A 938-nucleotide genomic window follows, 5' to 3' on the forward strand; every position below is an offset into this window, starting at 1 on the left:
GGAAGAAAGGTCTGGTGACCCACTTCTGCAAAATCAGCCATTGAAAACCCTGTACAGCACAGTTCTACTCTGACACACAGGGGGCCATGAGTCAGCATCGACTCAACGGCAACTGTTTTGTTTTTTAGCACTTACCGTAATAGGAAATTATCTTATTTATTTGTTTATTTCTAGAATGTAAGCTCCTTAAGGGTAAAGGACCTAGCCTGTTTGTTCACCTCTGTATTCCTGCTGTCTAGAACAGGGTTTGGCATAAAGTAGGAGCTCAATAAATGTTTACTGAATGAATGCATACATGCATGTTTTCACGGATGGATGGATGGATAGATGGATGGATGGACGGATGAAATGCGATATTTCAGGCCTTGTGATGCCTGGGTTGGGGAGAAATTTGGGGACAGCACAACCTTCGTCAAATAACTCAGAAAGCACCTGCTGCTGAGGACTTGGGGATGATCGTCAATCTGCCTCCCTCCTCACATGGACAATGAGCACGGAGTCTGTCTAAGCTCGATAAAAATACCCTGAGAGGCTGTGTTTCAATACTGGCAGAGGCTGGGGACTGAGCCGTGGGTTGTCAGGGAAGGAGGAATCTCTCTCTCTCTCATTTCCACTTTGTTCTTTCTTAATTTTTTTTCTAAGTTAACCATCAGGTTCAGGAGAATCCATGAAGACTGTCCTCGACAGCACATGTATTGAAGCCTAGCCCAGGCTGCTTTGGGAATGGGAGCAGGGTGTCCTCTGTAGGAGGAGGAGTGGGCAAAAGCCTTCACCTCCCAGCTTCCCAGCCCTCTTCCAACTGGATTCTTTTCCATGGCCCCAGCCCTGCTTTTATGTTAGGAGCCCTGGTGGCGCAGGAGCCCTGGTGATGCAGTGGTTAATAGGTTGGTAGTTCGAATCCACCAGCTGCTCCTCGGAAATCCTATGGGGCAATTCTA

Source organism: Trichechus manatus, unplaced genomic scaffold (assembly GCF_000243295.1).
Source record: "Trichechus manatus latirostris isolate Lorelei unplaced genomic scaffold, TriManLat1.0 scaffold00090, whole genome shotgun sequence".
In the NCBI taxonomy this organism is placed as follows: domain Eukaryota; kingdom Metazoa; phylum Chordata; class Mammalia; order Sirenia; family Trichechidae; genus Trichechus; species Trichechus manatus.